Source organism: Oreochromis aureus, linkage group 23, assembly GCF_013358895.1.
Source record: "Oreochromis aureus strain Israel breed Guangdong linkage group 23, ZZ_aureus, whole genome shotgun sequence".
In the NCBI taxonomy this organism is placed as follows: domain Eukaryota; kingdom Metazoa; phylum Chordata; class Actinopteri; order Cichliformes; family Cichlidae; genus Oreochromis; species Oreochromis aureus.
This window is the reverse complement of record NC_052963.1, coordinates 9375836-9401923: the sequence shown is the minus strand read 5'-3', so window position 1 is coordinate 9401923 and position 26088 is coordinate 9375836.

Sequence of the window (26088 nt, the reverse complement as noted above, 5' to 3'; positions counted from 1 at the left end):
TAATGATTCCCACCGGGCAGCACTGTAGGAAAAAAAAAGAAAAAAAAAAGGCTCCACTAGCTTTTCATGAAGTGCACTGATGAGGTCAATTAAGGTAAAAGTCATTATTTCTTATTGATTTGCCCTTTTCCCAAAACTACCAATTACAAAGGCAGCAACAGATGAAGACTTTAAAGCTTTGAGATAATAAAAAAAACCCTACCCAATATTTCATCTGGTATATCTGGTTTACAGGAATAACGTATGCATCTGATGACCAAAGGACTATGTCAGAAAAAATATAGACTATATAATGGAACTGCATAATTTTGATAGGTTTCGGGTCATATTTTTTGTCTATAAAACACCATCTTGTGGAGGTAAGCATGGACGACACAGAGCTCTCAGTTCTCACTCCTTCTTTATTCCTCTCTAACATCAACTGAACACACTGCGCTACAAAACACAGGAACACACTCAACACTGGATGTGAGTGGAGCCCTCTAGTGGTCCACCACACATGCCCCCCCCCGAACACCCAGCAGAACTAGTCCAGGACCCGGGGTGTAAGCAAACGGCCGGAACGGCTGAACCGGGGGTGGGGGGGGGGGAGGAACTGACAGAGGGAAACCCTGCCCAGGAGCGAGGCTGGCACTGGCGGTCAGAAAAAGCTGCAGATGACTCGGACTCTGTTGATTGTGGGTCGCTCCTGGGGGAAAAAACAGAATCCATCAACCCGGTGGCAGGTGGGCGGCCGCGGCGAGGGGCGTGGGCCAGGACCACCTGATCCTCTTGCATAACATGTGCAGGCTTAAGTCTGTCAACAGAAAAAGCTGCAGATGACTCGGACTCTGTTGATTGTGGGTCACTCCTGGGGGAAAAAACAGAATCCATCAACCCGGTGGCAGGTGGGCGGCCGCGGCGAGGGGCGTGGGCCAGGACCACCTGATCCTCTTGCATAACATGTGCAGGCTTAAGTCTGTCAACAGAAAAAGCTGCAGATGACTCAGACTCTGTTGATTGTGGGTCACTCCTGGGGGAAAAAACAGAATCCATCAACCCGGTGGCAGGTGGGCGGCCGCGGCGAGGGGCGTGGGCCAGGACCACCTGATCCTCTTGCATAACATGTGCAGGCTTAAGTCTGTCAACAGAAAAAGCTGCAGATGACTCGGACTCTGTTGATTGTGGGTCACTCCTGGGGAAAAAACAGAATCCATCAACCCGGTGGCAGGTGGGCGGCACAAGCGAGGGGCGTGGGCCAGGACCACCTGATCCTCTTGCATAACATGTGCAGGCTTAAGTCTGTCAACAGAAAAAGCTGCAGATGACTCGGACTCTGTTGATTGTGGGTCACTCCTGGGGGAAAAAACAGAATCCATCAACCCGGTGGCAGGTGGGCGGCCGCGGCGAGGGGCGTGGGCCAGGACCACCTGATCCTCTTGCATAACATGTGCAGGCTTAAGTCTGTCAACAGAAAAAGCTGCAGATGACTCGGACTCTGTTGATTGTGGGTCACTCCTGGGGGAAAAAACAGAATCCATCAACCCGGTGGCAGGTGGGCGGCCGCGGCGAGGGGCGTGGGCCAGGACCACCTGATCCTCTTGCATAATATGTGCAGGCTTAAGTCTGTCAACAGAGACAACCTCCTGCCGACCGCCAAAGTCCAAAATGAAATGTTTTTCGCCTGGTTTAAGAACCCTGTGTGGCCCGTCATATGGTGGATGCAGCGGAGTCCTATGGGCATCGTGCCTGACGAAAACGAAATGAGCAGAGTCCAACGACCTCGGAACAAAAGTGTCAGGCAGGCAGTGGTGCACAGGACCAGGAACAGGAAACAGTCTCTTGGGGGGCGAAAAGGCAACACAGAGGTATCGAAACACGGGGGTGGGCTCTCAGGTAAGAATTCCCCGGGGACCCGGAGGGGCTGGCCGAGGACCAGTTCAGCTGGGGAAACCCCGAGGTCTTCTTTAATCGCGTTACGCAATCCCAGCAAAACCCACGGAAGACGGTCGACCCAGTCGCCACCTGTTAAGGAAGCCCGGAGCACGGCCTTAAGTGACCGGTGAAACCGCTCGCACATCCCGTTAGCTTGCGGGTGGTATGTGTGGTACGGTGGACCTTGACCCCCAGGCCGTCAGCCATAGCAGACCAAAGCTCAGAAACAAACTGGGGGCCCCTGTCCGAGGTAATGTCAGCAGGGGGACCGAAATGCGAAACCCACGTTGACAAAAATGCTCTGGCCACCGCCACCGCTGTCGTGGACACCAGGTGTACTGCCTCCGGCCACCTGGTCGTGCGGTCCACCACAGTCAAAAGGTGTGTGAAACCCTGTGACTGTGGCAAGAGACCAACCAGGTCCACATGAACGAGATCGAAACGCCTACCGGGGACACGGAAAGGTTCGAGGGGTGCCTGCGTGTGCCGGTGGATTTTCGAGCGTTGACATGGAATACAAGCCGCCGCCCATTCTTTCACCATTTTGCGAAGGCCCAGCCAAACGAACCTGGCGCTGACCAGCTTGACCGAGGTCCGGATGCTGGAATGAGAGAGGGCATGCACCGAGTCAAAAACACGACGACACCACGAAAGGGGAACCACCAGGCGGGGGCGGCCAGTGGAAACGTCGCAAAGCAGGTGTGGACCGCCGTCCCACACTGGGATGTCCTCCAGCATGAGGCCCGTTTTCATTGACTGAAGGGCAAGGACGTCCGGGTCAGCACGTTGCTCAGCGGCCATGGCAGCGTAGTCAACGCCGACATACACCGGAGAAACCAACACGCGTGAAAGACAGTCAGCGACGTGATTGGACTTACCAGCCACATGCTGAATGTCTGTGGTAACTCTGAAATGGCCGCCAACTGGTGCTGCTGGCGTGCGCTCCATGAGTCAGAGACTTTGGACATTGCAAACGTCAAAGGTTTGTGGTCAACATACGCAGTAAAGTTGCGACCCTCGAGGAAAAAACGAAAATGTCGTGTGGCGAGGTGCAGGGCCAGCAATTCCCTGTCAAAAACACCGTACTTGCGTTCGGTATACCGGAGCTTACGACTGAAAAAGGCGAGCGGTTGCCAGAGACCTGAAACCCGCTGTTCCAACACCGCACCTACTACGACGTCGGACGCGTCGGTGGTCAACGCGATCTCCGCCGACAGAAACGGGTGAGCCAGCAGGGCGGTGTCAGCCAGCGCAGACTTGGCTGCGGAAAACGCCTGGACACGTTCCGGCAGCCAGTCAACAGGATCTTTGGCTGTTTTACCTTTTAAGGCAGCATAGAGCGGCTGTAGCAGATGGACAGCTCTGGGGAGAAAGCGGTTGTAAAAATTTATCATCCCCAAGAACTCCTGCAACGCTTTAACCGACGTGGGACGCGGAAAAGCCGAAACGGCCTGGACTCTGTCGGGCAACGGAACCACACCTTCAGCGGAAATGCGGTGCCAGAGGAAATCCAGAACAGGCAACCCAAACTGGCACTTGGAAGGGTTGATGATCGGGCTGTGCGCTGCCAAACGCTGGAAAACCTGGCGCAGATGGGACTCGTGCTGGCTCGCTGAGCAGCTGGCCACCAATATATCATCCAGATAAACAAAAACGAACGGCAGCCCGCGCAAAACGGAGTCCATCAGCCGCTGAAAGGTCTGGGCGGCACCTTTCAGGCCAAACGGCATGCGCAAAAACTTGAACAAGCCGAAGGGGGTAATGACAGCGGTTTTAGGGGTAATGACAGCGGTTTTAGGAACGTCTTTGGCGCGCACGGGAACCTGGTGATACCCCCGCACCAAGTCAATTTTAGAAAAAATCGAGGTTCTGGCGAGATTGGCCGAAAAATCCTGAATGTGGGGGATGGGATAACGGTCATTCTCCGTGGCATTATTTAAACGACGGAAATCTCTGCATGGCCGCCACCGACCGTACGATTTGGGCACCATGTGAAGCGGAGAGGCCCATGCACTGTTCGAACGCTGTACAATGCCAAGGCGCTCCATGGCTGCAAACTCTTCCCGAGCGACGGAGAGTTTTGTGGGGTCGAGGTGGCGCGCGCGCGCGCGCGCGAACACCGGGGGCCCAACCGTGGGAATATAATGCTCAACCCCGTGCTTCGTTACCGTGCTAGAGAAATTAGGGACAGACAGCGATGGAAACTCTAAAAGCAAACGCTGAAAAGCATCCCCGGAGGTCACTACATTAGCCCGAATCAGGGGCTCGGTGGCCCGAGTAAAACAGGGTAGCGAAGAAAACGAGACAGCATCAATTAAACGTCTGTTAGCAACATCGACAAGCAGTCCATGAGCACACAGAAAATCAGCACCTAAAATAGGTACAGAGCTAGCGGCAACAACAAAGTTCCACTGGAAATCCCGGCCATGAAAATAAACAGTCACCAACCTTTCCCCAAACGTTGTGATGGGAGAGCCATTAGCTGCAATGAGCTGCAGCCCACAGTTTGCTGCTAGTCCGTCGGCAGCAGTAGGGGGAAGGAGGCTCTTCTGGGAGCCGGAGTCCACGAGAAAACGTCTCCCGGAGCGCGAGTCCTCTATGAAGAGCAGCCTTTCTATATTGCCAGCGGTCGCGGCTGCTACGACGCGCTGGCGGGTCCGTTTCCCTGGGCCGTGAAAGCGCAAGGCGGCAGGCAGCGTCTGGTAGAAACAGATGCTCTTTCTGCGGTGCCGGCGTGTAGCAATCCCTGCTATCAGCAAAGGGGCGGATCCCCCGAGGGAGGCAGGTGGAGGCGTGGAAGGTGCTGCCTGCGGGTCCGTAGCCAGGGCGTGAACGTCGAAAGTGCGGCAAGCCAGGAGAATGCGATCCGCTTCTTCAGCCAGGGAGCGATAATCCTTCGCAGGCAGAAGCGGGGAGTTGGCGAGGACCACCACATGGTGATACTTCGTGTCGTCAGCCGAGATGCCGCGAAGGGCGAACTGAGCCTCCACGTGCACGAACCATGACGGTGGGTCATGGAGCCAAAAGTCCGGCAGTTTCAGCGCCACAGCAAATGTAGCTGCAACAGGAGGCGGAGGACCGGCGGCCGCTGATGCATCCATAGCGGAGTCTGTGTTATCTTCGGCCCGTAGCATGCTCGAGTCAGGGGTCACCAATGTGGAGGTAAGCATGGACGACACAGAGCTCTCAGTTCTCACTCCTTCTTTATTCCTCTCCAACATCAACTGAACACATCACGCCACAAAACACAGGAACACACTTCCCCAACACTGGGTGTGAGTGGAGCCCTCTAGTGGTCCACCAAAATCTAATCTAATGGCTGTGTTGCTTACCACCATCATCCTAAGCAAAAACATCCTCCCTGCACACCACCTCCACCCCACCTCTCCTCATTCTGCTGCTGCTTCAAATCTGCAGCAAACACTCAAAGCCACTACAGTATTCTTACCCCCCTCTCCACTTACTCAGCAACACCCTCAGAGCCAAATTATGTAACATTATTTGGCTGGGGTTAAGAGTTCACAAAGGCATTATATGCTTTCGTAATTATTTTGTAATTATTATTGATTGAGCACCAAAGGATCAATGCAAATCTCAAGCGAAGGCGTAGAAAAGCTGCTTTAAACCAATAACTACATCCATAATTTCATGGTGTTATATGGTACTCTGCAAAACTTGAATCATCACTCATTTCATTATATTTTGCTTTGGAGGAGCCAGATTTGTTGACAGACTTGTAATTTTTTTAAGTGGTCTTGAATCTTTTAGAGTTTTCTTTGACCATTGTCTGCTTTTACGCTCCTTTTGAGCTGAGTTCTTGTACCAGATCAATTTCAAAGGAATATGTTTTGTTGGTTACTAAACACTGACAAAAAAAAATAATGTGTTCCAATTTTGGGGGGTCAAATGGCAATGATAATGCAATTTGAAGAGCATAGTGTTTTTGCACCATTGAGGTGAATCACAAAGTGCCGGAGCTAAAGAAAAAAAAAGCTATCCAAAGCAGATGAATATCATGTCCTTACATTATTTCCATTAGAAATAACTTCAGTAGAAGGGTGGCTGTCAAGAGCCATTCTCAAGGAAGGGAAACAGGAGGAAAATTTGCCAAGAACTGGACTGAAAATCAGTAGCAACAGGTCTTACGTCAGCATGAATCCAAATGTGAAATTTCTTTATTTAATCAAATCATGTCAGCATGTATGAAGGAAGTCAGGAGAAAGGTACAACAGGTAGTTCCTAGAGCTATTAATTAGTGGACATGGTAAATAATGATCCCAAACACAGTGCCAAGAAAAATTTTAGAAAATGAGGGGTGGTTCAAGACTTTTACCTATTACTATATGCAGTTGGAAAGGGATGAAATGAAAAGAAGGTGGTTTCTCCCCCCCCTCATCAAATCAAGGTGAGGCTACAATAAGCTACATAAATTCCATCATCAAAAAGTTATATTTCTGTGTGCGACCTTTGTGTTCATCAAACCAACAGAGACTTTTAGTAGCCGTGGGCATTTTCTCCTAAATTAGTGCCATTCCTACAATTAGATGGGCTTTAATGACTGAAGTTAGCAGCAAGCATACTAAGCAGACAATTTGTAAATCAATGCCCATCCTTAAAAAAAATGGTCTACACTCTAATGGAAATCAAGTGCACTTCTTCAAGCCAAGAGACGGAATGAAAAAATTTTTAATAAATTGAATAATATGCTCGATTATTCAATTTAATTAATAGAAGATAGCTTTGATTAATTAAATAGCTTTTGGTAAATGTGCCCCGTGTGATAAAAAATTGCACTGGAAAAGAAGAGAGAGTTATCCACAATATTTTCTTTCTTTTGAACAGTTTTCGTATTCTCCTCGCTTCCAATGTAATGATGTAATTCCCTCAAGATTTTTCCCATCTTTTCTTTCTCTGTTAGTCTCAATCTGTCAATCAATCAGAGGCATTGTTTGGGTCTAATAACAAACAGAGGACGTGTAGACTCTGCCTTTCATGACCCATCACACTCCAAGCTCCTTTTGCTCCAATTTTGTCAGCGGTTTTGGCGGCAGACACCAGCCCTGAAATTGTCCTTTTTACTTTTCTTCCTCACTTTCTTTCCACATTGCATAAAATTACAGTAACTGGAGCATATCTATCTATCAGGACCTGTCACAAAGAGTCAATGAAAACTCATTAGTTGGATGCATCAGAGGTGAAACTAATTTACAATGTGAACAAAAAAGTGGGTGCATATTCATGTGAAATTCTGTATTTCTTTCATACTTTTCATCTGTCGTTTTGCCAAGCAGACTGTCCATGCACTTGTGCGTCTAATGTTTATGCTCTCAAACACTTGATAAAAAGCTAAACAGCTTATTAAACCATTGTGATAAGATTGTATTTTCTTGTTTAAATGCTAATTCATGTGGGCATGTGGTCTGTCTTTGTCTTGATGTTCTTTGATTCAGCCTGTCTGTCTGTCTTCCTCTGTCTCTCACAAACAATGATTAGTCTCTCTCAGAGCCGCCTCTTCTTTTCCACAGTGCTCATTTGCTACAACAGCAGAGCCACTGAAGATTCTGCAGCTTTCATGGCAAGTGGAGATTGTCTCATACTCGCACAAGAGCTGAGAAAGACAATGCTTTGAAAAGATGAATAAACAGCAATAACTTGGGGTGAATTTACCATGATTTTTTTTCTGCACGACAACTACCTCAAATCCATAAATAAGGCATCTTTGCTCACATCGCATATATACCAGAAGACGCTAAGGCAAATGAGTTTGGTTTGAATACTACATGTGGCTGCAGGCTGCCATCAAGATCACAGACAAAGCGACATTATCATAAGAAGCTTATATTGTCATCTGCGAGACTCCCTTGCTTTGTTTTGATATGGCTGGTGCTAAGTGCTCAGTCATGTGCTGTTTTTGTAATAAACTACTGAGAGCAGTTGTCAATCAAGCCAAAGATTGGCTTTTGAAGTTTAAAATTCTACTTTGCTTGGAGATGTTCCACAAATAGAACTCTTTGGTTTGAACTTCTTCCTTTAGTGGACAAAACTTTTTACCAACTAAGTCATGACAATGAGAACTAAACAACATTAACCCCAACTTAGTTTATATCCAACCAGGTCTGCATAGGATACTGATTAATGCCAGGTTACATTGTCTATGATATTTCAGAAACAGTGAACAAGATACGCAGCTCCAATGAGAGTAACAGCATGCATGCTCGATTATATGAGCAACAGATTCATATATATATACATATACACATTCCCCTCTCACCCCTGCGGGCGGTCTATCCTTCAAGCTCGGGTCCTCTACCAGAGGCCTGGGGAGTTTGAGGGTCCTGTGCAGTATCTTAGCTGTTCCTAGGACTGCGCTCCTCTGGACAGAGACCTCCGATGTTGTTCCATGATAAGCTTGATAACAGGGAACACAAAATAGGTTAATAATTTAAAGATGTTTGTTCTGCAGCAATGGAGGTTGATCAAGCCTTGAATGCTGGTGCTACTAATTCCTACAGGTGTTCCAACTTTTCTGGATTACTTACAACTTCCTCTGTCTTTTGAGCTGCAGGTTTTGGTTTTGGAAGGGCTGTCATGTTATTTCTCTCCAAAAATAACACAGAAGCACAGCTTAGGTTTGAAAATCTGGATGTGAATAATCCCTAAGACTGACAGATGATACCAATGTATAGATAAAGCCCCCCCAAAACAATGTAAGATGCTGATAAAGTTATACAGAAAGCAATTATTTCAAGTTTTTCTGCTAAAGATGTAGCCAGGGGGTTAAAGCAGTGTTAAGCATGTAGAGGAGCCCTAAGATCAGGTGTAGGAGCAAAGCATAAAGGAAAAGAATTTCTTAGAGATAAGTTGCATAATAACTTGTGTTGAGAGCTGCAGTAAATTTTGCTTAGTAAGCAAGTTGTGAGTCGTCTAAATCTTTGTGGATGTAGACAGTTGAATTTAGCAAGACGTAAGCAGATGTTTCGTGAGCGCTATGGCTGATTTCCCATCCCTATACACTATAAAGCTAGCATAAAAAGTTTTTGATTTTTTTTGGTGAGTCAATCTGATCAACATTATCACCTTAAATCTAAATTGACTGTCTGTTACCCTTCATGTAACTTTATATTGAACATCACAACCTGTGTCAGTAGTGCATTACAGTAAATTTCACCACAATACTGCAGTAACCAGCCATGCACTTTCTTTTTTACAAGACTGTTTGTGTTCTAAATATGAAGACTGGAAGATTTACATATAGAGACATCATCTTGAGAGTTTCGCTGGAAATACTTAGGCTCAACTGATGATTATTTAACACAGTTTAAAGTTTAAAGCAGAGATACAGTGCAACTGAAAAGTATTGACAGTGTTTCACTTGTTCCACATTTTGTCATGTTACAGCCTCACTCCAAATTAGATTAAATTCATTTTCACCTCAGCCCATAATGACAAAGTGAAAAAAAATGAATTAAAAGATTGGAAAAATGTAAATATAGCATGTGCAATAGTACTCACAGCTTTTGAGCTCAGGTGCATCCTGTTTCCAATGTTCATCTGGCAGATGTTTCTACAACTTGATTGAAGTCCTCCTGTGGTGAATTCAGTTAATTGGACATGATTTGGTAAGGCACACACCTGTATATATAAGGTACCATGGTGTACAGCACATGTCAGAGCAGAAATCCAACCATAAACTGGTGTAAATACTTTGCAACTATGTCTGAAAAAAATCAGATGCATAAATGCAAAAATACAGTTCACTATATCAAACCTTAGCTTTGAAGGGAAAACGCCCTCTACGCACAATCTCACATAACCACTCAGGGGTATCAGCTGGCGAGCCAGCTAGTGACTGTTAGTGAGGCTGTGTCAGTAATGCTGTATGGATTGTGACTGATTGATGGTATCTTGTAAATCTAGTGGAATTATTTTATCATTTACAAATGTGATACCAGTTAATATTCATCTATTTGCATCATTAAAAATGAAAAAAGAGTTTCAAGCAAACTTTTTTCACTTCATCATTATCGGGTGTTGAGTGTAGAATTTTAAGGGGGTGATTAGGGCCACTGGAAAAAAAAAAGGTGGGGACATCTTTTTTTGAAATCTTTGAATTTCAAATTCTGACTCTTACCTAGTCTCAGAATTCTGACTTCTTTTATCAGAATCCCCATATATGTTTAAAAAGAAACCACAAAGCATCCCCACTTTTTTTTTTCCAGTGGTCCTAATCCTCTTCTGTAGTTTTGGAATAAGGCTGTAACATGACACAATGTAGAACAAGTGAAGCACTGAGAGTATTTTTCAGCTGCACTGTAAAAAGCTAACTTATTGCTTTAGCTGTTTATTTGTTTGTTCTGTATCCAAAACAATCTCATACATCTTTAATAATGCAACATCAGTGTTTTAAACTTGGCCAAAGTGGATCTGTATGACGTAATCCTATGGGATATTGTCTCCAAGTGGGAGTTTGGTGCTCGATGTCAGTAACAACAAAACATAGCTCCCTTCTGGACTGTTGTGCAGTAAAGCAACAATACTTTATCCAAGATTCTGATAAGGGCATTCATGTGAAACTGTGCTGCACTTTCTTCTCTTGTGTCCTGTATTCTCTTAGTCTCAGCAGCAACACAGATAGTGGGTCGTAATCCACTTCCCACTGCCAGTGATTGATTGTTTGCACAGCTGTGAGATACCCAGTAGCTCACTCTTTCTGCAGGATACTTGGCACGGGATAGCTAGTACCAGCCTGGTCTTGTGGCAAATAACATAATAGTCACAAATTATGACCTTTGTTCATCACTGTCAAGATAACTTCCTCACTAATACATGTTGATTGGAATCAATATATATCAACCTGTCTCCAGATGTACAGTTAGATCCAAAAGAACTTGAATAATGATATAACTTTTGTAATTTTGCATCTGTGCACCAACACAGTGGATTTTAACTTAAGCGATCAAGATGTGACTGAAGTGCAGCTTTAATTCATAGGGTTTGACAAAAGTATTGTAATAACTGTTTTGGAATTACAGCCTTTTTTATAGACCATATATTCCCCTATTCTCATAGGCTCAGAAGTCATTAGACGATTGACTGACAAGCAGCTTCATGACCTGGTGAGGCCTATTTAATCCTTTTTTCATGATAAATTAAAAAAAAAAATGCCCACAGCAATTATGTCAGTGACATTAATGATAATGTTTAGCAAAATAAGTATAAGTTATAAACTGATGTTTAATTTAACATTATCGAATTATTTGTTAACAGTAATGAAATGATATTAACATTTACACATCATTCATGTTAATGCCATTGGGCTTTGTTCTACAAAGAAGTACTGCATGAAATAAAATGCTGTATTTTGTATTGCTGAAACAACAAATGTTTAAGGCACCAAACATACCTACATACAAAAGATGTAGAAAAAAGGATTTATGAAGTAGTTTTTAGCAAATGAATCATTCATTCAACTTCAGGTAGCAGTTTTCAAACTATCTATTTGCAATTTAAAAAAAAAAAATATTGTCAAAGCGTCTTTTCTGTTTTTGTTTTGTTTAAATTCTAACTTATCTCAGCTTGCACTTATTCAATTGCTGTGTAGAGCTATTTTTATAATTGAGCATCTATTCTTGATAAATGTCTGAATTTCATGCTTGGATCTGTATTCCACTTGTTTTAACAACATGTGACAGGCAAGATCAAACTAGGAGCAGATTCCATTTAATGCAAAAAGGCAAACTGCTGTGTGATCGTTTCTGGCCGAACAGCTTTTGCTTACATTTACCATTTCCTTCATGAATATGGAAAGAGTCAGTGATACTGTTGTTTTCATTTCTGGCCTTTCTCTGACCCCAAAATGCATCCTGCTGATGTTCAGAAAACCTGAACAAGGGGGTCAGTCAATGCACACACACACACACACACACGCACACACACACGCACACAGCTGTAGGGCAAAAATCACACTATGCCTGTATCACAGACCACCCTGTAAAGTGTTACATAAGAACATCCAGGTAGAGAATTCCAAGAGTTTTACTCTTAAGAATGTCATGAATGAATGATAGTGTACTTTAAATATAAATGTGATACATCTCAGAGCATCAAAAAGTGCTATTTTGTAAAAAAAAAAAAGTAAGTACATAAAAAAAAAAAAAAAAAGACGGCTGGCCGCGCAAAGACATTTCATAGTGTCCTTTGGTTTGGGGCAGAAACACGCTACAAAAGTTTTCTTTGCATGTTGAAAACTAATGTCGTTGGTTTGAAATGTGATGCCAAATGGTCCTTCCATTTGTGACAAATTAGGATTGATGCCAGAGGCCTGTATGACAAAATAGGATTAGAATAGAATAGAAATTACCCCCTTTTTTTCCCTCATTAGGGAAATTCAGGTGTTCCAGCAGCAAAGTGACAGGCAGGTGAAGCATGGAGATTCAAAAAACAGTTTACAACATAATGAAAAAAAGTACAATTATTAGGTTATTAAAAATAAATATATAGATACATTTTTTTTTAAATCCAAAGAAATCCCCCACCAGCTCCTTGGCAGGGGTTTAAGAAGGTAGCTTTGTGTTTAGCCTCGGATTTTAAAGGTTACAAAGGTGTTAACTGGCATACATTGCCACAGAAATGGCAAACCACCACTTTTCCCCAATCAGTTTTCTGGAAAACATCATCACCATTCCTGGAAAATTCCAGTGGATCTCTATTTGTACATAGTAAAAGGGTGTCTAGTTTATTTGACAACCATCAACAAGAAATCCACATTCTTTTACTCCTTGACTCAATTTGATAAACATGTCTTCTGCTGCTAGTAGACTTATCCATGTTTACACTCATAGCAGGATTGGGAAACCTTGGATTGGCCAATGTTGCTTAGGGAGATTATCAATGTTGAGTTTAAGTGAAGATTTAAAAAAAATATTTGGTTGAATTTGCTTAGTAGCTCAGACCCCAGACTTCTTGTAGTATAAAACCAAACAAGGTCCAAGCCAAAACAACTGAAAATAAAGTTTGAAAAATTAAAAAAATACAAGTTTTCTGTCTCTTCACAGTCACAACACTCTTTTCTGTCTGATATTACTGGCTAAAGGTGATGCAAAGCCAAATCCTGCCGATCAAATGTAATTTAAATATATCCATGATGTGTTTGCCTTGGCATATATACCTAATCCTTTCGATCAGTAGAATCACCCAGACAAAACAGACGTTCTCTGCAATTCTGTTTATCATGCACATAGTTTCCCAAAGTAAAGTTGTTCAGTAGTCCTTCAGAACAGTTCGTTTCTCAAGAACCGACGAGGCAGACTGGGCTGAAATGTGGTGTGAATCTCAATTATTTATAAAGGAATTGTGTTTATTTCTGTGACCCTGTGTCCTTTCATTCAGAGCCAACCTTTTTATACTTATCTAGCTATTTTATCAAAGTCTAATGGATGTCAAAACCATAACAGTTTTACTTTGTGCACTAAATATTCAAATTACTTAAAGTCCAAACTGAAAACCGAAAGCATCTGACTTTTATAGGCATTTAATAAGTGTAGAATCTGAGCGATAATATGCAATTTCCATTTAGACAGAAGAAATTTAACATCAGCTCACACATTTGAAAATATCTTTTTGGGGGATATAAGACAATTTGCTAATTTGTGATGCATCATTCATTTAAAATTAGAGCTCTCTTTACTTTGATAACTTTTCTCACCAACATACATTATTTCACTCCTGCATTTGTAGTTATATTCTTTTATCTGTGGCATTAAATAAAGAATTAATACAGAAGAAATAAATTAATCCTTTGAACGACTGCAGGGAACAAATGATTGCCATTCGAATGCATTCAGACTTGATATAGACTGTAATCATTCAAGGCCAAAGCTGTTATTACCTAAAAATTTCTGTTCATACAGTTTCTTTTGGAAATAATGGTGTCTGATTATTCTGACGGTGTTTGGTTGTCATATTTAATGTCTAAGTTTTGGAATATAACAATGCTACTCAAGTCCTTTGTGCAATTGTGACAAATACGGAATGGGTAAGAGAGGTGTTAAATTCAGTAATAATTTGGCAGGGTCTTAAAAAGGCAGCTCAGTCCAGTTCGTGATCAGCAGAGGTGGAAAGTAATGAAGTACAGATACTTTGTTACAGTACTTAAGTAGAATTTTAATGTCTCTTTACTTTAGTATTTATTTTTCTGACAACTTTTTATTTTTTCTCAAACTGTTTTGAGCCTAAATGGAGGAAACAATCATAAAGATTGGTGTATCCATAACCAGTGCATTTATCAAATTATTGTGAGTTGTGATTCTTGTCCCATCACTGACCCACTACAGTCAGTCAGCCTTAGGGTTCACCCACCTGAGCTTCTTTACTTGATCAGTAACCATTGTTACTTGATATTAAAAACCAACCAAAAAAAATCTGGTTACATACAGAAATTAATTCATTTTTATTGTGTAAACATGTGGGTAAGTTTTAGATAGCTTTTGCCATCATAACTGAGATTACTGTAGCATAGTTAGCATTCAGTGGAACCATACTGCTTAAAGTGATTGTTGAATAGAGCACAATTCCTGTTTTAAAGAAGTAATCAGGTGGTTGCAGTAGGCGTGGTAATTTAATAGTTTGATGTAAATCAAACACCTGATTTTACAGTGAAGATTATAATCCATATGGCAGAGTACTACTATATGTTTTTACAAGGAATTGTTGTTGTTGATTACAGTACACTGACAGTACAGAACACTGTCATGATGGGAAATCTCATCGCAAGTACTTTAATTAAACAAGTCACTTTGTTACAGTGTAGATATTTTTTCATATTCTGTTGGCATTTAAATAAACAAAAGTAAAAATCTATAGATTTTGTGCTACCAAAGAAAGATATGGATTAGTTCAATGTATTGGGACATATTATGTCCCAAGATGAAGTTCAAAGTGGAACAGGATTTAGAATTTTATGTTGGAACATAAAACGATATTGATTTAGTTTGGAGAACTGCAAGGAACCATACTGTTTCCTGGGATATTTCACTGAAATTACAATAATCATTTATTATTCAAGAGAAGCTGGACTCCTTAAATTCAGTAATTCTAAAATGATGACTACAGCTCTGATAAAAGGAAATCTTATTTAAAAAATGTAGGTATAGTCATCTTTGTCCCATCATCAAAGTCAGAAAAGCTGCTCGGTTAATAAAGTGGCTAAAATATGGAAGATACTTGTGATGTAAAAATGTCAGCTGATCCAAGGATGTTTCCTTTCTTTTTTATTGTTATTATTATTATCTTCTTATTTTTAATCTTTGTCCTCATGTAGCTCCTAATGTGAATTATATTCAAACATAAAAGGTTCATTTATCTCCTTATTAAGGTAATGAGTTCATCCTACTACAAAAAATTGGAAAGTGCAACAATACCTGACTAATGGAGTCTAAGACAGGATTCTTTTTCTTGAATAAATCACACAACATAATAAAACAAACTACTGATATATCATTTAAGCATGAAGTCTAAAATGATCATGAATATAAAGAATCCTTTATAATAGCAGGGTCACATAAAGATCTTCAAATAACCCCACTGTCTGCCGTCCCTTTGCTGAAATCTTTGTCTCACCGTTAAACCCATCAGAATAAATCAATACATTTTTTAAACAAGATATCAAAGGGTCATCTCCCCATGCTGTGTTTTTGAAAATGAATTTAATCAACACCTTTAATTAGATTTTAGTAGCACTGCTATTTTCATAGCTTTAATCAGTTTAACTGGCAAACATTTCAAACCAGAAAAGTTAAGTTTTTTCAAATGAATCCACGAAGCTCAGAGATTTAGGAGATGTGAAAAACTGGGACGGCTTTGTGTAAATGTACGAGGAGGCAGGTTGTTCCTGGAAGGTCACCTGTTTGAATTCACAGACCTGCCAGGGTACTTGTGGGTAAGGAAACTGAATGAGAAACATCCTCCAGAGAGACAAAGAGGAAGACAGGAGACAGAAAGGGAAATAGATAGATATAAATGACCTCAGCCTCTGGAACTGAATGTCCCTGAACATCTAAGAGTCTGTTAGAAGTTTCTTGCTCTTTCTTTCTCAGCTGCATATTCACCTCATCCTCCCAGCTGTACCTTTCAAGAAAAGAATCCAGGGAGGAATGGCCAGCCCTGTTCGTCTCCTTGGGGAAATAAACTGAACTGTATCCAGATGTCCTAAATGCTTGGTGACAGCATTTAGTGACATTTGTCACCTAGCATTTACATTTGAATTCTGCCTATAATTACAGACAATATATACATCAATGACTCCATTTCACTGGTTGAAATAAAATTCTGGGAAACTGGCAAGGTCACAATAAGTGATGTTTATCTTTATGTATAATCTGGTGCTTTACTAATAGTGGTAGGTGTAATTACGAGCATAATTTTTTACAGTTTTCAAAGGCCTGTTCAGATTATCATTATTATTACTCTTATATTTATGATACAGTTGGTGTTTAATCAGCACAGTGGTGCAGTTGTAAGCACTGTTGCCTCACAGCAAGACGGTGTTGGTGTGATCTTGATCTTGATGTAAGTGTGAATAGTTGTCTGTCTCTCTGTATTACCCTCTGTGACACACTGGCGACCTATCCCAGGGCTGCTTCTTCCTCTTGCACTATGGCAGCTGGGATAACTTGCAGCCCCCTGAGAATTGGATATGTGAAAGAAGATGGATGGATGGATGCTATATAATCTGAAACTAGGGTTGATAAAAAAGTTGATTTGGGGTGAGCGAATAATTACCACTATGTTCAAGTGAAGAAATCAGTGTGTTTATGGTTAAAACACTGATTGTCAAAGCTACATTTTCTGGTAATCCATCCATCCATTCATCCATCCATCCATTCATCCATTCATCCATTCATCCATCATTCATCCATCCATCATTCATCCATCCATGTCTTTTATGATTTCAGCTTTTGACCTTCATGAATATGTCAGAATTTGACTATAACTAAATATTCTTTTGCCATGATAGCTTTTTATTTGTATGTTGTTAGCAAAAAGAATTAGTTTAAATTAATACATAAAATTTGGACATAGTCTGACTTTGGCTGGATCCCATATACTTGCAGCAGCGTAGAATTTTACTTAAAAAATTTAGCTAAAATACTCAACTCCACAAAGAAGTGTGACCTTATTAACTTCAAGTCTTTGTGCTCAGGATTTCGCCAGTGTTTTCTTTGAGACTTCATGAAACAGGACAGAATTGCTCAGCATCATAGATCCACAAATTCATGACTGTTTGCATTTCAGAAATTCCCTCGAGCCATGTTCTTAAGTGCACTTGTGACATTGTGCAGTTGCTACACCTCGGTGCTGTCAGAGCAGGATGCACATGTTCATCAAAAATGCAGACAAGGCACTTTGATCACTAACTATGGGGCTCAGAGAGCCAGCGGACAGGTGTTTGCTACACTGACAATGTCACTGCCTCTGTTCCATCTGGTCCTACTGTAACATCCATATGCATGGTGTTTTCAAGCTTGCCTGACATCTCACTACCCCACCCCTCCCGTTTTTGGAACAGGGATAAGGACCGCTGAGGCTTGCTTCAATCTCAAGAGCACCTTCATATACAGTTGAAGCATCTCCAACAGCCCTGAAAAGCTCTTGCTTTTCATTCTTTCATTCAATAGCTGTGTATATAATAGCTTGTGTTTTTACTGCAGAATCGTTCAACAACAGTTGTAATTTGTACTTCTGAACGAGCACCTCTGTAAGCTGAATAGCTGATTGTAGTGATGATGTCATTCTGAGACAAAACCCAAGAGCTTTTCAGCAGAAGGTGAATAATAGAACAACTGCTGCAACTCTGACGGCAGACATGTTGATTTTAGTGGTGCACAGGAACATATTCTGACACACAGCTGGAAGCCCTACATTCACATAAAAACCCCGTTCTATGAGCAGCCAGAGTGGGTCAATAATTCACTCTCAATGGGCTATCACCAGGAAAGAGTCCCCTGATGACATCATCAGGTTGAGGTTTTAATGCTTTGACTTCCAGCACAGGGGGACATCTGCTGGTTTGCAGACATTAACTTTATTGCACGAGAGTCCTCACAATAGCGCTGTAAATTTCACTTTTAGAGTGGATATTCCCTTTTAGTTTAAAGATATTGTGGAGAATTACTCTAACCTTAATCAAAATAACAACAAAATGTGCTTAACTGCCAATAAATTAAACACAAGAAGTGATTTTAAGTACTTTTAGCATAGCTCAGCACAACAAAATAGTCATGAATGTAAAATGAATAAGAAATGCTTTATTTATTTAAGAATTTATTATACATTAAAAAACAGATTGTCTGGAAAAAAGAACAGGTCCCTGAAAAACATGGGTTACCTGGGTCATTGGAGCTAGTGTAGGCCTTGTTGAGTTGTATTTGTACGGCCAATGAAAAGAGTTATAGTTGGATAAAATAATCGGTCTGATACATGCTGCATCATCAGACACCCAGAAATGCTGGGCTTTGTTGGTAGGAGTTTGAGCAATAAGCAAGGATCTAGTTTGTTTTGTGCAGAGCAAGGCTACAGTACGGCACATGTGAAAGAAAGCAATATAACTTTCCAGAGACAGAATAGATCAAGGTTGTTTTTGAAAATTGCAGTTTTGTGTTGTGGCCAGGATGCCGAGTGGGATCAACAGTGATAAGCTGTAGCAATGAAAGCTCAGCTGTGACACTCGTATTGGACCAAACTGGATATTAGCTGAAGTGATTGATTTATTTTGTAGAAGTATACTAAAATGTTGTTAATGTTGGCTGATTTTTTTTCTTTATTTAATAATTTTGATGACAAATACTCGAGTCAAATTGAGAATGTAAAGCTGTTTTTGTATGTATAAGAACAAAAGTAACAGCGATTTTCCATCATCCCTCAGCCTCACATTTCGTTATATAGACCCAACAAGTTGTGAAAATGTAATTAGAACACCTAGCTATTAATATGAAGCAGTTGGAGGCTGGTGGCTGATTATTCATTACCTCTTGTCTACACACTTGCACAGCTGCCTGAGCAGTGTGTCGCTGTCACAGTTGCCCCATCTGTTTGGTGCTCATGGTTAAAATAAGCCAATAAATGGATGAGAGTGAAGAAATAAGGAAGGGGAATGCAGGGAGTTTCTTGGGGAAGCTATGCAACACACATAGAAACAGAAGAAAAATAGAAACCAATGAAATTTAGAAATATGCAGTGGGGCAAATGATCATTTTATCTCCTGCTGAATTTCAAAATTTGCTCAGTTACACTGAAATGAACATTCTCCAACTTTTATGGTAGTTTCATTTTAACAGAGAGAGAGAAGGAATACCAACCAGAAAGAAAATATACAAAAAAACGACACACTACATAAAATGTATAGATTGATTTTCATGTTATTGAGTGAAATAAGTATTTGATCCCCTACAACCCGGCCAGAATTCTGGTTCCAATAGATTGATTGGCTGAAATTGCCAATCAATCGATTAAATCAATCAACTATAAATACTCCTGATTTAAACTCATTATCTTGATAGAGCACACCTATGCACGGAATCACTTTTTTTCCATTCTAACTTCTCCATCACCACTAGGAAGACCAAATAGCTGTAAAATGGCCATCGGGAACTTGCAGTGCCCACAAAGTCCTCCTGTTGAAGAAGAAACAGGGAGCGACCCATCTAAATGACTCAGAGAAGGCTTAGGAGAAAGTGCTGTGGTCACATGAAACCAAAATCGAGGTCTTTGGCATCAACTCAACCTGCCGTGTTCAAAGTAACTTTCCAGTAATCACAGAAACTGATACATCACTGTACAAAATCCCATATTTATTCAGCAGTGTTTTAGTTCAATATACAAGGCAGGAAAAAAGAGGTCTAATTGTTGAATGTTATTATTAACAGCACCAATAATTTTATTTGAATTATGAATTATGACTACGGTTTACTTTTTGGGGGGGAGATCACCGATGACACGGTTTTGTAAACGGACTCAGACCAGGAGACCTTTGCAGAAACTGTTTATTTACAGTGGTGTCACCGGGTGAATATATATACAAGGTGCTCGGGGAAGGGGTCCGGGGCTCCAGGGTGCGAGGGGAAGGGAAAGGGTCCAAAACCACACCCCGCTCTCTCAGCCAACAATCCCACTCCTTTTCCTCCAGTCGCTCCTCTCGCTCACTCGGGGGTACAGGGACGGGTCCGGGGGGAATCTACGCACACACACACAGAAAAATCCAATTAGCTCTAGATTGCAGGGAAACTCACAGACTTAGGCGGATTGCTGAAGCACTAACACGGGTGACTCAACGTTCCAGCGACGAGTAGTGTAGGTCTGCCATCTTAAAAGGTCCTTCTGATTGCAGTAAACAGCGACAGGTGTGATGAAGAGCACAGGTGCGTGGGCCAGGGGCGGAGCCCGCAGTGAGCACCGCCGCGGCAGGGGAAAGAGGGAGAGAGAGAGAGAACAAAAACAAGACATGTTGCCTAACGCGGAATCAGCCGGTGAGGCACGGGGACCGTGACAACTGAATGATCTTAATAGTACAAAGAAAACTTATTTAAGAGTTAGCTTTAAAACAAAAGGAAAACACTGTATGTTATTTTCTCGTTTTACTACTAGAATGTGTGAGGAAAATTGAAGAAATAAAAAGTTAATCTACATTGTCGTTTTTTTAATGGTATTTTGAGTTCTCTAACAGTCATTTAATCAGTCTGAATTTCCCTTTTGAGAAATTAATGAGCTTTGATCATTAGGTTTTCATTGAGTAATTAATTTTATAGTGTACAACTGACAGCTTTATGTCATGCACAGTAAAACCTGAAATTACATGCTAATGCCTATGGCCTAATGAATAGAAAATATTGGTTACATCTGTTGCTTTTTGGTAATGACTGTATTACATATGCAGTGTTTGCCCAGAGGATGGAAGCAATAGATTTCTGTCTTTGCATTTAAATTGATTTGGATGGTAGATAGAAAAAAAAGATTCAAAAACCCTAATTTATTTCTTCTGAAAATGTAAATACATTATATAAAACTGATTTTAAAAAAATATGTGAGGTAAATCTAGATCAAATGTAAAAAAAAAAAAAGTAGTTCAATTAAAAACTTAACACTTTTGTTCACTCAAAAAGATGTAAATGGTACATCTGTTGGAAAACATTGGGATGATCAGTTCACATTGTTTACAGTAGTAAACTTTCAATATATAACTTTGTGATTTGAAAATTCATTACATATCAATGTCTCAGTAATATGAAAAACAGTATAAACAAGATGGTTAGAGTGATCCTCTAACTTCCAAAGGACTACTGTCACCAGCTACAGCCCAAAATGATGGCCCTGGGGAATGAAAGTCTCTGGGGACTGTCTCAGTATGCAACCTGATCAGCCTATTGTTAGGGGAGCAGAAGTCGGGAAAGGTTAGTGTTAGATACGAAACAGTGTCTGAAGGTTCAGAAAAACACACACACACACACACACACACACACAAAATTTGGTGATGTTGGTGATTCAGGTCTGACCCCGAATCCTCCTCCTGCAGTGCTAAAATAGCCACTGCACTGAGTGTTTATAGAATAGCTTTTTTTTATTGTCACTGTTACAAGAACAGTGAAAGGCACTTTGGCATCTCTCCATGTGTGTGGAGTACACAATAGCGTAAGTATTTACACAATAACAGACAAATTTACATTTACGCAAGAAAGATATGTACAAGTTATACATACACCTGCAAACATACACGCACGTACATACATATATGTATATATACATATATGCATCCGTACATGCGTACACACACATATTTCCACATACACGCTTACATCTATATACATACACATACATGCCATCTAACTAGCAGGTGCATTGAGAGGTGCAGTGTGATCAGTGATATTGCACATTGAGTGGGGGTGGGGGGGGGCTGTTGGAACTATACTAAATAACGTTATAATAAATACAGTTTAAAGAGGTAAGGGTGTTGGTTGCATTGAAGTATAAACAGAAATACGATTTATAAATAAGGTGTAATGTCCATGAGTGTTGGCAGTGCAGTTATCCTCCAATCAGGGTGGAGGTAGGGCATGTTTGACAGCCTGTGGGTAAAAACTTCTGTTGAGTCTGTTTGTCTTCGACCTGATGGACCTGCAGCGTTTACCAGAGGGAAGGGGGAAAAAAGTGAGTGTCCAGGGTGCGAGGGGTCTTTGATGATGATGCTGGCTTTCTGCTGAAGTCTGCCAGTATAGATGTCTCTGAGGGGGGTTAGTGAAGTGCCGATTGCCCGCTCTGCTGCCCTCACCACCCGCTGCAGTTTCCTCTTGTCTTCCGCAGTGCAGCAGTTGAACCAGAGTGTGCAGCAGTAAGTCAGAAGGCTCTCAATGGTGGAGCGGTAGAAGTTTACTAGCAGTCTTTGGGGTAATTGGGCCTGACGTAGTTTCCTGAGGAAGTACAGCCTTTGTTGTGCTTTCCCTACCTGGTGGGAGATGTTTGTGGACCAGGTAAGGTCGGCCGAGATGTGGACTCCGAGGAACTTAAAGCTTTCTACCCGTTCTACCTCCTCCCCATCAATGTAGAGGGTAGAGTGCTCAGATCGCTTTGTTTATATGCCACTCTGCATTTAATCATTAGTTATTATTAATCTCTGGCTCTCTTCCCCAGTGTGTTTTCTGTTTTCCTCCCCTCACTACAAGCAGGTCACTGCAGATGAGCCTGAGCCTGGTTCTGCTGGATGTTCCTTCCTGTTAAAAGGGAGTTTTTCCTTCCCACTGTCACCAAGCACTTGCTTAAAGGGGATCGTTTGATTGTTGGATTTTCTCTGTATTATTGTAGGGTGTTTACCTTACATTATAAAGCTCATTGAGGCAACTGCAAATGTTGCATTGAATTGGTGCTATAAAATAAAATGTAATTTAATTAAATTACATTAATAAGATAACAGTTTGATTTAGCTGCAAATAGTGTGAAAATAGTCTCATGGCATCTAACAGAAAATGAATGTGTCTTTTATCTGAGAATTACTATTTCTTTACTCACTGATGCAGGCATGTTTTTGATATATAAATAAATGTATTTTTAACTAAACTATGTTAAAGTTTGACACTATCTTAATAGAGAAAGGTTTTTCTAACAAAAAGTTTTATTTTCTGAACAAGGACTCAGGCGTAGCAGTCTGTCATTGTTACCAAACTTCATACATTTTTTATTGTTTTCAGTATATTTTTTTCTTCTTTTATTTCAGTTCAGTTTTGTTGTGTCTGTTTCAGTGTTAAATAAAATTCCACCCACCTCTGCTCTTTATGTTTTTTGTATATTGTGCTAATGTACTTTTCTTTTAATGATCTTTTTTGGGTTGTTAATATGGCGTGTGGTAGTGATAAAGGTATAATAATTTAAAAAATCAATGAAAATTACACACTGTTATGAAGAACACACATTTGGAAGTTGTACTTCTAACTGTGATACTGAGGTGTGAACTAAACTTAAGCTGAAGACTAGAAACAGTATACAGAAGCACGCCTGGCTCATTGCTCCTGGGTCAGCCTGGGTTACACATTCTGCTTCATTACTTTACTTACTTTTTCAGATGTAATGAATTTATTAGCATAATTTGTAGCAGGTATTGTATGAATACAAAGCAATGTACAACTGAGATATACACTAACGAGCAAGATAAATATTGCATATGCATCTACCACCTTCCATAGAACCTTTAACGACGTTCTATGGAAAAATGAGTTGAAGAGGTAGAAGATGATAAGAATACGGCATGCTTTGACGCTGCAGTGTCACAGTGGCTGCAGAAGAAAATAAAAAGGTTCACATCTTGGGTGTGTGGATGCTAATAGTTAGAGAAACTTTATTTCTGGCTCTTCACATCCTTTCATTTTTAATTAATCTCCAGGTCTAAGCTTGGGAAGTCTTGCAAACCAATTAAATATAGTCAGTCCTCTGCCCTGAGTTGTTCATCAGCTCAAATACCCTGCTTGTAAAAAACAATATGTACATGTACGTGTGTGTGACTGAGTGTATGCATGTACAGTTCTGCTTCACCCTGCTGGAACCTTCAAAGGAATAAAATCCATGAAAATCCATCTTGCTTTAAAATCTTCAAGCACTGTGGAAGGACGATATTGGCAGTGTTCCATAAGAGGCAAGGCCAGACATGATCATCTTAAGTAGGGGATTGTAATTTCTAATGCTGTTGACAAGAGACCTGTTGTCTACGTCTTAAGATGATGAACTTTACAGAATATTAGTGTTTAATTACCTAATGGCTTCTGGAAAGGATCGAAATCTTGACCTTTTCAGTTTTCAGAAGAAAATTACTTTTTTTTTTTTTTTTTTATTGATGACAAGGAGGTTTTTAAAAATGTTGACTTAATTAGTATAATTTCTTACTTAAATTTTTTTTTTAATTAAACAAAAATCGTACTATCCATTACTCCGGAGATGGCAGTTCTGCCCTGTGTTCTCTTTCACCACTTTGGTCCACTATGTAAGATCTCATCAACTGTAATATAGCTTTTTTTTTCTTTTAAAGCCATTTATGTTAAAAAAAAAAATATCTCAACAAACATACTAACAAACTAAGATAAACGAGTAAACATGGTTGTCAATATAACATTTCATTATCTTAGCCCCAGTCACAGGCTAAAGACTACCTTGTGTTGCTTGGAAAAAGAGTGTAAGTGGTCAAGCTGCTAGTGGCTGATGCTAGGTGAAGTCGGTTAAAAACGTGCTAGGCCAAAAACCTCCTTATTATTGTTTTGGTTGCAAGCAGATTGCTGTGGTTACCTGCCATGTCTTGTCTGCAGACACTCACTACCAAACTATTGAGCAGCAGTGAAATGTAAACAGGAAATGGCGAACATTTGCCTCCAAAGTAAAAGTTGTGCCCCACCGCTGTTTACAGACAGATGAGTTTATTCTACGCCCGCTATAGGTGAATCCAGCTAATGACCAAAGCAATCGAAAATAGGTCTTCAGGACAGAGGCATTTATCTCTTTGAAACTGGTTTTACCTGGAGTAACCTCCTGCAGAAAAAACTGCCAACTGGTTGTGCAGTGCACATTTTTCCCTATCAACAGATCATCGCCAACTACTAAATCCTTAGCAATGATAACATTTAGCTCAAAATTCCACTGTGCCTAATTAACAGCATAACTGTAGAGTCTTTTTAAGCACCTACTGAAGTGTTGTCCTTGTTTAAACATACTGCACATAGAGAAACACACGTAAGTAAAAGTAACCCAAGTAAAATGCATGAATTATTAACAACAACATGTTGCACCTTATTAAAATGCAACTTGTGTTTCATCTTTATACCCCGGTACACCAGCTTTTGCTGACCCATTTTTATGCTTCTGTGCTCCCGATATGGTTCATAAGTTAGCAAAATTGCTCTGAAAATTAATAACACATCATTATGCATTTAAGGTAACACAATTAAACATCTTGTTATTATTATCACTGCAACCCAAATATAGTGTGCTCTTCCCCCATTCCTTGTGCTCTATGAAAACATCCAGGGATGCTTCAATTGAGGAGACTTTCAGCAGGGTCAGTGACATTTGATGGGTCAGCATAGACTGCAAGTGAACCAATAAAGACACGAGATCTGTCAAACGAACAGGACAAATAACACAAACAAAAAAGGAAATTATTTTGTCATTATGTTAAAGCTGTAACTGGAGATACTGTACCATGGATCTGCTTAAATCATGGACACACTCTTGATGTGAACTGCATTTGACGGCTAGCTGACAGCTTTCAACTTGCACCCGGCCTCCCCCTCCTTTTCTCTCATTGTCAGAAAGAATTTTGTCTCCTCTTGACTCAGTGTTGGGAGCTGGCGGGTTCTGGTTGAAGGCTGTGATGGGATTTGAGGAATAACTGCTACTCTAGATTAAGGATGGAGATGAGGATGACGAGTGACTGACAAAACAGACTTCTGGGAGGGCTTAGTTACTATACAGTATCAAGGTCAAGCAGCGGTGAGGGAAAAACTTGATGTAATGATTGTTAGCCATATAGACATCTTGAATGTGCAGCGACCTGCGTGCTATGGTTTTGAAAATTGGTTGCAAGAGGTTTTAAAGCCAGCGAAAGGACATCACCTGAGAATCACAGTGGTTGACAAAAAAAAGAGTTTAAAG